The sequence below is a fragment of the Podarcis tiliguerta genome, assembly GCF_965153285.1.
Source record: "Podarcis tiliguerta genome assembly, chromosome: 16".
Lineage (NCBI taxonomy): Eukaryota > Metazoa > Chordata > Lepidosauria > Squamata > Lacertidae > Podarcis > Podarcis tiliguerta.
Genome location: NC_139549.1, coordinates 9,559,902 through 9,576,408, shown reverse-complemented (window position 1 = coordinate 9,576,408; position 16,507 = coordinate 9,559,902). Strand labels below are relative to the sequence as shown.

The following is a 16,507-nucleotide window of genomic DNA, read 5'->3' as shown; positions in this document are numbered from 1 at the left end:
AATATTCTGATATATCACAATGCCTGAAATAAGGACGGAGCTAGGCTTCGTGGTTTTTCCCACATTGTGGTTTTTCCAAAGCAAATGCACACGTCATGATTCGCAATATATTGCGAGGTCAAAAACTATGATACTGATATCACACTATGGACTTCAAACCGGTTTGGGACGATACAGTGGTACCTTGGTTGTTGAATGGCTTGGCTCCCGAACGAATCGGCTCCTGAACGCCGCAAACCCAGAAGTGAGTGTTCTGGTTTGCGAACATTTTTCAGAAGCCGAATGTCCGACGTGGCTTCCGATTGAGTGCAGGAAGCTCCTGCAGCCAATCGGAAGCTGCGCCTTGGTTTTCTAACGGTTTCGGGAGTCAAACGGACTCCCGGAACGGATGAAGTTCCGACAACCAAGGTACCACTGCATATCGATACATCGCCTGGTCCTAATGGGAGAGCTTGCGGAACCACGAACTCATGCAGAGACACAACAGGCCTCCCTCTTCTTCCTCCTTTGGGAGAAGTGGCATAGCTCAGTGGCAGAGTCTTGCAGGCAGAAGGTCCCGGGTTCAGCCCCCAATTGCGTCTCCAAGTAGGGCTGTGAGAGATTGCCTGCCTGAAATCCTAGAGAGCTTCTGCCAGTCAGTGCAGGGAACCCTGCGCTAGATGGACTCACTCTACTGCAGCTTCCTGTATTCCTCCTCAATGCATGGGCGTCACTTCTTGAAGCAACTTTGCAACACACGAGTTTGGAAATGACTGAGCGAAAGCACACACAGGCCCACACGGCTAATATTGCAGGACCCGCCGAGTTTCCTATCCCTGTCCAAACTTTCCCGGATGTTTCACCCCAGCTTCTCACACGGCGAACGACTCAGGTGTTTCCCTATTGCTACCTGTGACGGAACCAAGATCTCATCAGGGGCACCAATCCATTGTAAATGGGTTCCTGGGTCTTTTGGAAGAAGGGGAGCATGCCGTCTTACACAAGTCCATGTAGAGTAGACCTATCCAAAGGCTCTGAGCTTGCTCCCACTGGAGGTAAGCAATAGCCACTAACTTTTGATGGCATTAAAAGGGGCATCAGGCAAATCCAGGGAGGCAAAGGCCACGGATGGCTGCAAGCCACAATGGCTGTGTTTCCTCTCCTCTGTAGGAGGCAGTGATGTACATCTGAATACCAGTTGCTCAGGTTTAGTGTTAGAAACTCGGGTAGATAAGCTAGGTGCCAAATGGCACCTTGAATCTAGGTCGCCACAACAGAATGTCCACTCGCAAAGCGGGTTGGGCTAGATGACCGATGGAGCCCCTCTTCCAACGCTACAACTCGATGATCTCAATTACATCACTTGGGTGTAGCTTGCTCTTACAGCAATTCGCTTGTCCCAATAAGCAAGGAGAAAAGAACAGGTGGAAATGGAAAAGGTGCTCAATATGGAGGTAAGGCAGGGGGTTTTAAACTGCGGTCGCCAAACCTGGTACCCAGAAACCTCCATGCAGAATCGGAGAACTGTAGAGGATCAACCCTCTGCAATGGGGATCAAACCTGCAACGGTGGCCACTGTCGTGGATGGCTTTAAAGGAGGACTAGACAAACTGGATAATTTTGTTGCTAGCTGCAGGTAAGGACAGGTACACAGCTGCCCCGTCAGCAATCACAATACTGAGCTTGACGGACCGAGGACCCGATTCTGTACAAGGGAGCTTCCTACACCCTGACAAAGCCTCTTTTGAGAAAATAAAAACCGACATCCTTTTGCAGGGTGGGCCAGGCAGCACAGCCGCGGAGCAAAGTGGCTATGTCTCTTCCTTCCCCCAAGCTTTGCTACATTGCACACTTCCAGGTGCTCAGAGTGGTAAAACCAGGATTGGTCCCCTGAGCACTACGAATGGGCTCCCAACCTGCAAACCGCAGCGCTGAGAGATGGGCAGCAGAATTTGTAGCATATTAAGCCCCTTCCCAACCACCTTTCCTGGGACCACAAGACCCAACTTCAACCTAGGATGGGTTTCGCATCATTTCCCAGCGACATCTCTGATGAGTTGTAAAAACATCTTTGCACAGATGCGGAAATCAGCACTGACTGCCCGTTTAAGGCCCGCTTTCAACTGCGACTGGAACATTTCAGTTTCCGGGCCCGATTCAAGGTGCTAATAAATGCCAGCACCCAAAGACCTAGATGACAGGCTCCAAATATCTGAGAGGCCTTGTCCTTCCCCACAGACCCTCCTTGGGGGGCACCTTGGTAATTCCACCTCCCTCAGATGTTTGGGGCGGCAGTGGCAAACGAGAGGGCCTTTTCCGTGGCAGCCCCTCAGCTGTGGGAGGTACGCCTGGCTTCTCCACTGCACAGCTTTCTGGGGATGCTGAAGGCACACGTCTTTAGTTGAGATTCCTGCACTGCGGGGGGTTGGACTAGATGTCCCTTGGGGTCCCTTCCAATCCACAATTCTATGATTCGACTCTGGCCTACAACATCTCAGGTGTGTGCTTTCAGGGCCCACCCTGTTCCTGAGACTATAATCGGTTTAAACTATTTTTAATACCAGATTTGAAATGGTCGCAACATCCCCTGGGACCTGGCTGGCTGCTTTCTGGTGGTGGTTGGTAATAAATTTAATATAATAATTATAATAAGAATACAAAAATTCTGAACTTGGACTCATCCACCTTAATAGCAATCTGGTTAGCCATGTTCAAATATATAAAAGGATGTCACATAGAGGAGGGAGAAAGGTTGTTTTCTGCTGCTCCAGAGAAGCGGACACGGAGCAATGGATCCAAACTACAAGAAAGAAGATTCCACCTAAACATTAGGAAGAACTTCCTGACAGTAAGAGCTGTTCGACAGTGGAATTTGCTGCCAAGGAGTGTGGTGGAGTCTCCTTCTTTGGAGGTCTTTAAGCAGAGGCTTGACAACCATATGTCAGGAGTGCTCTGATGGTGTTTCCTGCTTGGCAGGGGGTTGGACTCGATGGCCCTTGTGGTCTCTTCCAACTCTACGATTCTATGATTCTATGGTTGCCCTTCGTAAATTTTTGAGATTATTTTTTTGGTGGGCAAGGAGAGTTTTGGAGTGGGAAACTGGAGATGAACAGGATGAATTGAAACAGAAACACAGCAGTTGTGCAAAATGGGTTTATGTTGAAGTAACTTTGCTGATAGAATCTACGTATATTAAAAAAAAGAATCTGCCAACTTGCCATTTAATAAAGAAGGAAACCGAACTACAGAAAGTGGAGTTCCCCTCGCAAAACATGACAATGGCACCGGAAAAGCTTTTCACAGATCTCTGCAGTTTCTCCCCCGCAAAAACACACACACAGGACTAGAAACATGGCTGAGGTGTCAAACTAAATCCAGAGGATTTCAAGGAAGCAAGCAAGCAAAACCTGTGCCACAACACCGGAGATATGAAAGTCCTGCCACAGCTCATTCTCTCTCCCCTCCCACCAACGCCTCTCCAAGGGTGAATCAGTTTGTGCCAAATTTCAAGTATGGAAGGAGACGGTGGATTCCAGTTACTGAAGGAATCCTCCGACAGCAGGAGATAGAGGAAGGGAAAGCACCCCACAGAAAGAGCGCAACACACACACACCCCACTCGATCTGGGGGGGGGGGGAGAATTCCAAGGGGATGCGGCAATTGACACACTTTGGAAAACTACCCAGGCGGAAATCACATATTACAAAATGGGGTGGGAATGAAAACCACAGAGACCCAAAAGCATGCGGTGGGAACGTGTGGGGCTACGATACACACTGGGGGGCTCGGTTGTGGATACGGCGGGGCGGTTAAAGGATGCCCAAAACAGCCATTTGCCTAGGTTATGTTTGATACTGAAACACACACACACACACACACACACACACAAACACACATATTTTCATCATCTTCTGAACGTAAAAACAGAGCCGGTTTAAATGCTCCCCCTCACCTCCAAACAGCCAGGCCCCACAGCTGGGGGGCAGAAACCCCTTGCCAAGCTGCCCCAAGAGGGTAGCAAGGGGCAGGGAGAGGGGGGCCCCCCTTGCCACCACCCGAACCCAGCACCTATAGCTTCCGGAAAGGGCTAAAATTACAGCCTCCGACACTTTTGCAGGGCCCTTCGACCAGTTCTGCTTGGTTCTGGAACCTCTCCACAGAACCCTGCCAAGCGGGCACACATTTCTGGCGGAGAGGCTGCCAGCGAACCCTCAAAGGCTGATCTCAAGAGGGCTGGCAGCCGGAGCGCCCCAGCACTGTTCTCCAAGCCCCCCTTTGCCCAAACACACCCCTCAGCCACCCCTGGCGATTCATCCTCGCCACTTACCTCTCTCCCCCTCTCTCTCGAAGGAGCAAACAGTTCTGAGCCAGGCAGGCAGGCAGGATCCCACCTCAAACAGGAGGCAACGCCCACACCCCAGGTTGTGAGCACCCCACCCTCAAACCTTCTTAACCCTTTGCCACGCTCTCCAGCCTCGAACGGAGAGCCTGGCAGGGGGGGGTTCACCCTGCTTTCTCCCTGCTTCCCCCGGAAAGGCACCCACCTGGAAAAAACACACACACACCAACCACCACCAGCGAGCAGCCAGCCAAGTGCGGCGAAGGCTACAAGTCAGGAAATAGTCCCGGGTTCGAATCTCGCCATGCGCATCCCTCGGCGTTTCCCACTCGCTCTATAGAGGGGGGGAATAATGCCACGTGCCAGGGTCGTTGGGACGCAAGGCAAGAGATGGGGGGACCACTCGGAAGCCTCTGAAAATGTGCAATGGCGGCTCGTGACATTTATTGGGAAATCGCGCCGGTTTGGAGGCCTCGCCTCTGAACCCACTCACCCACCCAGGTGCGGGAGAAGCCGTTGTGGTGAGCACAGAAGCTACCTGAGGCTGATCAGCAAGCAGATAATTTAAGAGAAGCTTGCAAGAAAAGCGAGGCGGGGAGTCCTTTGGCATTCACATGCGCACACAAGCTCCTCGCAGACTCTGGGCTCCATCCGTATAAACACAAAGCAGGGTTGCCAACTGTCCTGGAAGGCATGGCTTGGGCAGCTCCTGTGCTTCAATCTGCGGAAATCAGCGTGTGAGAGAGAGACCGTGTGGCGTCCTACGGCACATGGATCAAAGCACACATGCCTGACTACAGATCATCCCGTTCCCCCAAAAAAGGCACAGCTGCAGAGGCCGTTTTGGAAGTTGGCAAGCCTAGGCCGCGGAGCCTTCCGAAAGGCATATGAAAGGAAGAGCCGCCCTCCTCCTCCGCCTTTCCTTCTGGCATGCGCTGAGCAGCTGGCACTTGGAGGTAGACTGCCCCTGAAGTGGGAGGTTCCATTAGTGGCGAGCCAACTCCAGAGCCAACTGCAGAAGCGGTGAGACATACAACTCGCAAACAGACACATGCATACAAACGTCAGTGGAGGCCTCTTAGCTCTGGGGTGGGGCGCCCCGGGCTCAGGGCTTGAATGTGGCCCTCGAGATATCGCTATCTGGCCCTCAGGACTCTCCCCAGGCAACACTCCCCCCCCCCCTGCTGGCCCTTGGCTTCACACACTGCTTGAGTGTTTCTGCCTGGCTAGAATGTGCCTTTCAGCTCTGACCATAGAACTGGAAGGGGTCCTCAGGGTCATCTAGTCCAACCCCCTGAAATGTGGGAATGTCAACTAAAGCATGCCTTATTTACTCGCCTGGGGAGAGAGAGAGAGAGAGAGAGAGAGAGAGAGAGAGAAGTGAGCAAGTGTAGAAATTAGCCCCATGCTCAAAGGCCAAATTTATATTTGCTGCCCCGCCCACTTTTGCCTCTGGCCCCGCCCACCGCTAGCACACACGGCCCTTGGCAGGCTGCCCAGAACAGAATGCGGCCCTCCGCTCCCCCACACCCAACTTTGCAGAGTGACAAAAATAAAAGTTGTCATCTTGCATGACATCCTCAACGTAGTCCTATCTGACCCTGAAGCCCTCCAGCTCTTCCCTATCGGGGGTGATTGCGATGGTTAAGATGGACAAGGACGAGAAAGACCTGGGTTCGAATCCACACTCACTGGGGTCACAATGGACCAGTTACCATCTTCCAGCCTAGCCTACCTCGCAGGGTTAGTGTGGATGGAGGGGGGAACTCTGTACGTTGCTTTGAGCTCCTTGGAGGAGAAGGACGGAGGATTAAATGTTATGAATATATAAGTAAAATCATTTTCTGGTTTTTTGGGGGGGAGATTTTGCTATGTGTGACTCCCTGCTTCAAGGCTGCAACTCTTTGCCAGGATCTCTGGGAGTTAACATCTTAGAAGCGGGCGGGCCTCGTCTCCAGGACACATGCGTGTTAAGACACACACAAGAGCACCACCGCACAGCCAGTCACATCACACAATGCCCGGGCTCGTCTTGGCAGCAGACAATTGCGGTTTTGGTTTGTTTCAAACCCTCAAGGAGGTGGCAGCAAAGACCCTCTTGGCTTTTTGAACAGGGTAGGACGGATAAATCTACGCAGCGGAGGCCCCTAGCAGGAGGACTCTAGTTCCTATCAGCCCCCAAGGATGCTGGGAGTTGTAGTTCGACAATGTTCTCGGACTCCAGCTCCCATGAGCCCCCTAGCCAATACGGCCAATGGCCGGGGATGCTGGGAATTGTAGTTTGACCAATGTTCTCGGACTCCCATAAGCCCCCAGCCAGTCTGGCCAATGGTCAAGGACGATGGGATTTGTAGTCTAGCAAAACATCTGGTCAACAGCATACAGAAAGGGGAAGAGAGCCTTCAGCCACATGTTGCTGGCTGGGCATGCAGATGTTCTGAACAAGAATCTCAGGCGACAAGGATTTTACAACGTTGACACTATTTCCACCTGTGAAACACCAGGGTAGGCGAGGGGGTGGAGGCGAGCAAGGATGACCCCTCCGCACAGACACTTTTATCAAGCACCAACCAACAGACGCTAGCAAAAGGGCGCTTTGCAGTGTGGAAATTGCACTCTGCACATGCTCCAGAGTCCCCCCTCCTTCCACAAAGGTCGAACCAAACCTTTGGAGAGAAGAGGGAGGGAATCTCTCAATTATCCTGCCTCAAATCACAACCCAGGTGACCCTTTTTTTCTCCCAAATCTCCCTCAAGTGAGGAAAAACGGACCGCAAGAGGGGGGGAAGCAAGAAAGAAGGACAAGAGACACTGCCTTGGAATATGGAGGTTCTGCTTAGAATTCCCCTCTGGAACTCCCTGCCACAAGGTATAGAGATTGCCACCCACTTGGTGGCCAAATTCTGGGAGACAGACAGCTGCCAGCCACGATGGCGACGCTCTCCCTCCGCTGCCAGGAGCGGCGACATGCCTCTGAATACCAGCCGCCGGGAATCACAGGGGGGTGGGGAGAGACATCATTACGACACCTGCCCCGAGCGACCCAGAAAGGGTGTCCACCGCCAGCCTCGCTCCTCGCCCTACTTCCTTGCCTCCTGCCCCACTTCTGCGAGCCACGTTGTGTCACCTGGCGGGGCTGAGCCAAGCCGGCGTGCCCCAACCTGCCCTGCTGAGCGGCCTGGCAAGGTGGGCGCTGCCCCTGCTGAGCCAAGCCGCGCCCCCACCCAGGTCCCTCCCCGAAAGTGCTGGCTTGACTCAGCCTGCAGGGTAGCAACGGCGCCAGAAGAAAGGGCTTCTTCCCTCCTGCTGTGCCCTGAACAGATCGGGCAAGACGGGCACAGAACTGTGCCAGGGGAGATGGCAAGGAGAGGCAGGCCTGGCACCAGAAAAAGGCGGGGCTGCCTTATAAACAGGCAGACCACCGGCCCATAGAGCTCAGTGTTGCCTGCACGGACTGGCAGCATCTGTCTAAGGTTTCGGGCAGGGGACGTCCTCAGCCCTATCTGGAGATGCCGGGACTTGAACTCGGGACCTCCTGCATGCAAGGCCACTGAGCTCTGGTTTCCCAGCAGGGCTCTTCCTGTGTCCTTATGTTCTTTCCAGCAACTCCCTCTGCCAAATTAGAAGTTCCTAGTCCTCATGGTTTTGCATAAAGGGATGATTTAAACTGGAACCTAGAAAGTTTGGACCATTAGTCAAAAGAATATAGGTGGTTGCCTTCTACTGAGTCAGAATCTGGTCCATCGACCTCAGGACTGTCATCCGTGACTGATAGCGACGCTCCAGGGTTAGTGGCAAGGGACATGCTCTGGAGAGGACGCTCCCTGTCTGGTTTCGTCAAATCAAAATTTTGTTGGAAGATGTAAATAAAATAAAATAAAATAAAATCTCCCTTCCCTTGTCCTGGCAAGTACTAGGTGGGTAATTTCGTAAAGGTGCTTGTGTCGAGAGCTTCCTGGGAGGAATGCCCAGACCCCTCACAGGAGGGATGTGGCATTTGAACTCTGAACATGCTCAGAAACACATCATTTCGCAGCCTGGCACTGGAAGTGGGCTCCAATTAGGCCCCTCAAAGGAGGTGCTCTGGTCCTAGCCTTCTGCAGATCTGGTTTGCAGAAGGTCGCAAGAAACTAGGAAGAGCCCAGCAGGATCAGGCCGCGTCTAATCCCAGCATCCTGTTCTCACAGAGGTTGAGCAGGAGGACCTTGAGCTCAATAGCAACTCTCCTCCCTTGCAACTGAGAATGAGGTAGACTGCTCCTGAAACAGGAGGCTCTAGATGGCTCTTGCGGCTATTCACCCATCAAAATAATCTGAGCTGGTTTCTGCCCCTATCAGAACATAAGGCGAGGCTTCTAGATCAGGCCAGCCTAGTATCCTGTTCTCGCAATTGCCAACCAGATGCTCTGAGTTCGGGTTTGTCTGCTGGTAGTACCTGACTAGATGCAGGTTGTGAGTGTGTGATATGGAAAAAGCAGCGGCTTTGTGTGTTTTCATTTCTATTCCACCTTTCCTCCCAGGAGCTGCTTCCCACTCTTGTTTTATCTTCACAACAACCCTATGAGGTAGGTCCGGAGTCGGCCCAAAGTCCCTCAACTGGGTGAGAATTTGAACCCGGGTCTCCATAGTCCCAGTCGAACACTCTGTGTGTGTGTGTGTGTGTGTGTGTGAAACAACACACCCGTGACCAAGTAAGTCAGCTGCCTATGGGTAACTTTGCCCTGGGACTCTGCCAACCCTCAAATCTGTTTTTTTAAAAATAGACAAACCAGAACCATAGCTGTCAAGCGTCCCTTATTTGGCGGGACAGTCCCTTATCCCAGCACCATGTCCCACTGCTGTCCCTTATTGATGATGTCCCTTAAATAAGCTATTGAAGGTAATGGGGCCCTTTCTATGTCCAGCTGTGCTTTGTCAACAACAAATTGTTGCTGTTTTTTGTGTTGAATATATGCTATATGGTGATTTATGGACCTAATAGGTATCTAAAGCCATGTGCACGCAACAAAATATGTACTTTATCAAAGTAATTGTTGATCCCTTATTTTCGAGGCTGCTGGTCCTTTATTTTCAAATCTGTAAATTGACAGCTATGACCAGAACTCAGTCCGATAGAAAGCAAACTAACAAAGTTACACCCGCCGTCTGCACTACGCATTTAAAGCAGTTCCATACCACTTTAAATAGCCGTGGCTTCCCCTGGGAAACTGTAGTTTGCTCTGGGTGCTGAGAGTTCTTAGGAGACCACCCATTCCCCTCACAGAGCCACAGTTCCCAGAGTCCCCTAGGAAGAGGGATTGACTGTTCAAACCACTCTGGAAACTGTAGGTCCTAACAGGCCTCAGCACCCTTTCGCAAACTACAGTTCCCAGGATTCCTTTGGCAAAGCTGTGACCCTGCTTTAAATGTTCAGTGCAGATGGGCCCTTAGTCTCTATGTCTGCGGGTGGGAGCAGGGAGGGAAGTCCCTTAATCTGCTCACCACCAAACAGGTGCCTCGGCCCGGACACCTGGGTTCCCCCGGCAGGCTTCCGATTCTTCTTTCGCCCACAGCTGCCGCGTGGGGAGCCAGACCGCTTCCCTCCCACCCCTCAACCCCGGTGAGGAAAAAATGAACAAGCCAGCTGGACAAGAGCCCACCCAGGTGGGGGAAGAAAACAGAGAACGAAAGAGCGAGAGCGCAAGGGAACGAGGAAATAAGATTGTCCGTTTACTACCCACTTAAGAAGAGCAGCTGATATGAAAGAGGAACTGCTGCGTGGCGGCTTGCAAAAGGGGGGTGGGATTGCTAACAGGGCTAGGATAGGCTGGAAGGGCATCGGACGACATGAAAAACACGCTCTGTTTTGCAAGAGGCATGGGGTGGGCACAACTGCCTCTGGGCAGGATCCCAGGCACCCACACGCCCTGGGCCCATTTCACAGAATCACAGAATTGTCGAGTTGGAAGGGACACCAAGGGTCATCTAGCCCAACCCCCTTTTTTGCCCAACGTGAGACTCGAACCCACAGCCCTGAGATTAAGAGTCTCATGCTCTACCAAGCTGAGGTATCCCAGGGATAACGTTCATTTCCTGCCTTTTCCTCCAAGGAGGTGGCGTACGTGGCTCTCCCCCCTCCTGGGTTTAATTCCCGCAACAACCTTGCGAGGTGGGATAGGCCAGAGAGAGCGACTGACGCCCCTCCCATGGGTGGGATTTGAACCCTGGTCCTTGTCCAGAACTCTAACCACTACACCAATATGTCTTGAGAGTGGGGACATGCAAGACTCCAGGCCCGATGGTTCCAAAATGGCGTCCTAATGTCCATAGCCAATGGTGGTCCTACTTGAGAGTCGGCACCCATTAAGGTGAATGCGCACGGCTAACTGAGGCCCGTTCCTTTCAATGGGTTTATTCGGAGGAGGGTGAGCAGAGGAGATGGCAGCGTGCCCAACGAGGGCACAGGGGCGAAAGCGAATTGTCGTCTCCCACCCAACAGACTTGGCTCTCTCCCACCCTTCCCGTTCCAAGTGCGGCCTAGAGATAGCGCCAGTCTGCTCTGGAGGGCCGTTGTGTGGCCCACTGAGATAAGGGGCCCCAAACGGCTGAAAATAAGGTTAATTTAGAAGTGGGAGAGCTACTTTCAAAAAAAAGAAAGTGAAAGGTTCCTATACTATACCCCTAAGCTGGAAGGGAATGGCACTCGGCCTTTGGTGTGGCCTAGGCCAGGGCAAGGCTACTTCGCAAGGGTGTTGTGAAATGGGAGAACCATGCCCGCCACTTTGAGATCCTGGGAAGAAATACCGTATTTTTTGCTCTATAAGACTCACTTTTTCCCTCCTAAAAAGTAAGGGGAAATGTGTGTGCGTCTTATGGAGCGAATGCAGGCTGCGCAGCTATCCCAGAAGCCAGAACAGCAAGAGGGATTGCTGCTTTCACTGTGCAGCCATCCCTCTTGCTGTTCTGGCTTCTGAGATTCAGAATATTCTTTTTCTTGTTTTCCTCCTCCAAAAACTAGGTGCGTCTTGTGGTCTGGTGCGTCTTATGGAGCGAAAAATATGGTATATAATGGGGTATAAATGAAAGAATAAATAACGAATAGAGGAACCTATTCCTCAAGCTAATGACAGGCTCTCTTCAAGTCTATTTCTCGAAGGAGATGTGATCAAGTCAAGGGACCACAGCGGGGTTTTTAAAATACTAATAATAATTTTATTATTTATACCCCGCCCATCTGGCAGGGCTGCCCCAGCGACTCTGCACAGTGTTTGCTTTGCTAATGTAGACAAATAACGAGCTTGATGCACGACGGCCTGATCTGGAGTAAGGCAGCTTCCTGTTTAAATCAGCCCTTTATTCAGAAACCTGAGGACTAGAATCTTGCTTTATATGGAAAGGCCCCAAAGGCCTGACTCTCTCCATATAAGGCAATTTCTCCCTCCCACCAGCACCCAGGGACCTCTCCCTATGCGCTTCAAATGCGCTCGAGCATTCGTCCCAGAGGGTGAGCCCAGGACACAAGGGTGTAGCCCCCAAAACAGGCACGGCGGTGGAAAGGGAAGAAGAGGCGGTTGCCCGCTTGCGCTGCAACTCCCTTGCGCAACGACGCCTAAGATGGCAACAGGATGGCTGAGGCCGTCTCAAGGACCGGCTAGCGGCGCATAGCCACAAACCGCGACAACCCACACCTCCCTGTCCCTCTGGTGCAACAATGAGGCTTGGGATCAGGGCCACCGAGTCCCGTTCCCGACAGAAGCCGGTCTCTGGTGTCTCTGAGATGGGGCGGAAAGACTAGAGGCCTGTGTTTCTGCCCCTGCTGGCGTTCCAGGGTAGACTGCCCCCATCCATGGAGGCTCTGCAAGGTCAGCCTGAGGCATCCATCTTTCAGAGGTTCTCTTCTGTAACACGGGCTTTGATCCAACATTTTGACCCAAAGCACAAAGGGCAATGACAGTCCCCCTCCTGTTTTATCCTCGCCCACCTGCTATTCAGGGGGTATACTGCCCTGGCAACCAGAGGCTCCATATTTAGCAACGCTAGCCAACAGCAGCAGGAGGCCCCATTAGCTAAAGTGGTACCTCAGGTTAAGAACAGTTTCAGGTTAAGAACGGACCTCCAGAACGAATTAAGTTCTTAACCAGAGGTACCACTGTAATGATGATGATGATGAGCTAAACCACCCTTTCAGCTGAAGATCACAGATCGGTTTGCAACATAAAACTACAAGATGACAACATAAAACACATAACAAAACTAATAACAACAACAAACCAACAATCCCTCTTCCCACAAACACATTTTAAAGGGCACTGGATGTCAACCCAAGGCCTGGTTGAAGAGGTTGAAGAGGAACGTTTTTTGCCTGGCGCTAAACGGGGAGCCACTGCAAAAAAGGCCCTGTTCTCTCCTGTTGCCACATTCAGAACATCTCACGGAGGAGGCACATGGAGAAGGGCCTCGGAGGATGATCTCAAGGTCCCGGGTAGGTTCATACTAGGGAGTGACGGTCCTTGCAGCCCACAACCCCAGCCTCTCTGCCGCCTCAGTGAAAATCTTTTAAAAGACGTTTTTAAAGCAGCCACGAAAGCCGGGCAGTGCAACCACTCCCTGTCCTTTTGCCCAATGCGGCTCCCCCCTCCCTCCCCCAGCTGCCACCCCCCACTCTGGTCTCCGCAGTCACCAGCCAGGTCATTGCACTTCCTGGAAATCCAGGTGAGGCAAGCAGGGAGATAAGGAGGGCGAAGCAGGCAAGGGAGAGGCCCAGGCACCTTGTGTGGCAAGGAGGGTTCAGGGTGGTACCATGGGGGGGGCAGACCTCCTGGAGAGGCCCGTGACTCAGCCTGGGTGGGAGCTGCTGTCGCAAGCGCACTCTCTCTCTCTCTCTCTCTCGTTCTCTGTCGCAAACCAGAAGTGGTTATTAAGAGGAGAGACCCCACCCTGGCCTTAGACTCAGGCCTCATCCAGACACAGAGTCCGTTGCCTTCGCTTTCCTGGTTCTAAAGCCGCTGCTTCCGTCCCCATTTTATACTCTTACGCTGCAATACCTTGCTGTGTTATGGGGCTTTTTGATCAGAAATATCCCCATGCCAGGGGGAATTTCAAATGGCCGGCCCACCCGGCGGAAGACTGGTGGTCTGCGCTGCTGCAGTTGGAACAGCTCTTCTAGGTTTCAGGTGTGTGTGTGGGGGGTCCATTTTCCCACCCGGGGCTGGGACCTTGCGCACAGTAATGAGCTGCTGCCCTCCCCGTAAAAATAAAATTAAGATTCTCGTCCTCAAGGTTATGAATAAAGGGCTGACTTAAAGAAGAAGAAGAAGCCTTAGAACGGTGTTTCCCAGCCTTGGGTCTCTAGCTGTTTTTGGACTACAAATCCCATCACCCCTAGCTAGCAAGACCGGCGGGCAGGGATGATGGGAATTATAGTCCGAAAAACAGCTGGAAAGCTAAGAAACACTGCCTTGGAATCAGCACAGAATTGTAGCGTCAGGTGGGACCACGAGGGCTGTCCAATCCAGTGCGTCGCATAAATATTTTGCCCAACGCGGCACTCGAACTCACAACCCTGAGATTAAGAGTCTCATGCTCTACCGACTGAGATAGTGACTGACTTCACTGTCTGTCAGGCTTATTGCTTGCACTGGCTGGCAGCGGCTTGAGCCAGCCAGGGAATCTACACACAGAGTTCTTTTTGCAGTCCCAGGTAAAATATAAGAGTTGTCAAGCAGTGGGTAGGGAGCCCCAGGCCCAGGCCCCATGATGGCCCTCCAGGGCTTCTCTCCGGCCCTTAGGACTCTCCCCATACACCTCCTTCCCCACACCACGCCCCTCCCCAGTCTTGCTTCGCAACCTCCTTGCTGGTTTTTGCTGTTCTTGAACTCTGACATATGCCTCTTCCTTGCTTGGAAATGGAGGCCAGAGCAGGGCGTATAGGACTTTGTGTGCAAAGAATACAAGTCTATTTCACAAAGGTAAAATCTATGCTGGTCGCTCCACCCACTTTTTGCAACTGGCCCCACCCTCTCCCAGAGCTACAATTCCCAGAGTTCCCTGGGAAGAGGGATTGATTGCGGAACCACTTTGGGAATTGTAGTTCTGGGAGGGGAATAGGGGTGTCTCCTAACAACTCTAAGCACCTCTAATCAACTACAGCTCCCAGAATTCTTTGGGGGAAGGCATGTGTGTTCAAAGAGGCAGCCTGATGTGGCCTTCATTACTCGCATCATGCCATCCTACAAACCACCTCCGTTGTATTTTATCTTGACTTTAAAAATCTATACTGGGGGCTCCCAAATTACGCTTCGTTCCAGGTGCTCTTCCGCTATGTTGTGAAAGACAGTGTTTTCATCACATTAAATATCCATATTGTGTTTTTTTATCGCTTTGTTTATTTCTTATATTTTGTAATGCCGTTAAATGCAATACAGAAGAAAGAATAAAAATTCAAAATCATGCAGCATCTACAATTGCTGCAACGGGAACAAAAATCATAAAGTGGTCCAGTAAGACGCTCCCCCCCCCCCCCCCCGAGCAATTTTCATAGAATTTGGTGGGAGGGGAAAATTGGAACCAATGATACCCAAGGTAAATACCCATCTTCTTTTCTTAAATAAATAGATGAATTATCTCTAAAACATCAATACCAAATATTTAAACGTTTGCTTGTAAAAACGTGAAAATATGCTTAAATTCATTTCCTTCCAAAGGGCAAACATTCTGACCCTTTATCTCTTATTATCTGGGGTGTGTCTATGTTTGTGTGTGTGTAGATAGATAGATGATAGATAGATAGATAGATAGATAGATAGATAGATAGATAGATAGATGATAGATAGATAGAGATAGATAGATAGATAGATAGATAGATGGTAGATAGATAGATAGATGATAGATAGATAGAGATAGATAGATAGATAGATAGATAGATAGATAGATAGATAGATGGTAGATAGATAGATAGATGATAGATAGATAGAGATAGATAGATAGATAGATATAGATAGATAGATGATAGATAGATAGATAGATAGATAGATGATAGATGGATAGATGGATAGATGGATAGATAGATAGACAGACACACATTTGTTGACTTCCATTTAATCATTTCCTCCCTTATAATTTTATTTGGACGTGTCATCCCAGTTGTAATTTCCAGCTCTTGCCAAATCTTGCAATCACTTCCTGGAACCCGATGTCTGACCTACCTTACAGGGCTGGCGCAAGGAGCAAATGAGGACGGGAAATCCCACAGTTGCACCCCACACACATACCTGCACCCTGAAGTGGCACACTTGCTGTGCCCCAACACTCCCAGCTGCTCTCCAAGCACTGTGGGATTATTCCTGTTTTCACCACCTCGTTCTGCTATCGGGGCTGATCAGGCCCCCAGGCGACCTTACAAAACCCTTGTAAGGCAGGACAGAATCACGATCACTGGCAAGGAGAGCCTGTCTGAGCAAAGAGGCTTGCTTACTCCTCAAACCAGGTCCCCACCTCACCCTTCCAGGCACCCCTAAACTCTTTGCAGAGAATCGACTGCTTCCTGGGTTTGCGTGCCAAGGGCGGGCACTGCCCATCTTCAGGAAAGCAGCAACGAGATATTGGCCCCATCTGAATACCTTAGGTTGTTTTGCAGAGACACATTTTTAAAAAGAGGTGGTTGGGGAAAGCAGAGATTTTCATGGACTGACCCAGAGGCCTTTCTCTGTGTGGCCCTTCCAGCAGGAGAGTGGCAACACAAGAACGGGGCCTTTTTGGTGGTGGTCCCCTGCTTCTGGAACGCTCTCCCCAGAGAGGCTCGGCTGGCACCATCACTACTTATCTTTAGGCATAAGGCAAAAACTTTTATTTCCCGCCAAGCCTTTGGGCTTTCATTTAATCTGTGGCCTCCTTCAGCGGGTGGGACGTTTTAGTTCTGCCTTTTAAAAATATGAACAATTTTTTAGGTTTCTTCCATTTTAGATTTATGCTGGTTTTAACATGCATTGTTTGTTTATTGCCACTTTTGAGGGGGTTTTTTTTGTAATAAAAAGGGGGAGGGACCCAACTAATAAGTTAAAATAAATAATAATTTGAGGGTTTTGCAAGGGCATAGAAATCAGCGCAGCTTTAGCGATACGCGCCGTGCTCTGCTGTCACCCCCTCTGACCCTTCTCAAAAAAGGAAAACACACAAGGAGAAAAACGGAAGGCATGGCTGGAGGAGAAGAGAAA

General features: G+C 50.9%; 1 protein-coding gene across 9 annotated transcripts in view; it reads right to left on the bottom strand.

Moving 5' to 3' along the window:
• The window catches only part of ZBTB7B (zinc finger and BTB domain containing 7B), a 54,896-nt gene that overhangs the window by 26,527 nt on the left and 11,862 nt on the right, over positions 1 to 16,507 (bottom strand). The window contains exon 1 of one of the 9 annotated variants that reach the window (XM_083416632.1): positions 7,289 to 7,405. The exons of 3 other annotated variants lie outside the window; for them this stretch is intronic. The gene's annotated coding sequence lies outside the window, so the exon portion shown is untranslated. 5 more of the 9 variants (XM_083416639.1, XM_083416636.1, XM_083416637.1 and 2 more) reach the window with 5 other exon arrangements.